Consider the following 638-nt stretch of genomic DNA (forward strand, 5'->3'; position numbering starts at 1 on the left):
TCGGAAAAGCAAACTGACCTTGGGAAGGAAAAGAGTGAGAGACAACCAATAGTGACGATACAAGTCGTCGAGTAACAGATCAAATAAGATGAGGAACGCGGACAAAAGGGACAGAATTAAGTGCTTGGCAATTCTATACAAAGGATGCGTGCGCGATAATAACGATTTAGTACTGTTTATATTTTCATGAAATTACTGTCTAAAATATATGTATTTTTAGATTCGCGGTGATCAACTACAGCACGTCAATGGCCACAACATATGAAGTGGGTACGGAAAAACAGAGAAATTTAGCGTGATAGGCATGGGAATATAAAAAAAAACGGCGGTGGGGGAAAAAATATTACCGTGTTGCCTACGTCCCAAACAGGGCGTCATCACTCGAGGTTCAAAGGGACTGTCTTTCGCTTTTATTCTGCCTCTCGTCTGTCTGTCTCTGTGTCTTTTTCTGTCGTTTCGGGTTTCTGCCTTCCCTGTCTGTCTGTCTCTGTGTCTGCTTTCCTGTCTGTTGTCTCTGTGTTTTCCTTTTGTCTTAAAGAATGGCTGTGCTACAAAACCGGAAACAAAATTTAAGTCAGAGAAAAAAAAAAAAGAGAGAGAGGAGAGTGTGAGAATTTCCCATCGACCTCCTTTAACCC

This window comes from Penaeus monodon, chromosome 29 (genome assembly GCF_015228065.2).
Source record: "Penaeus monodon isolate SGIC_2016 chromosome 29, NSTDA_Pmon_1, whole genome shotgun sequence".
NCBI lineage: Eukaryota > Metazoa > Arthropoda > Malacostraca > Decapoda > Penaeidae > Penaeus > Penaeus monodon.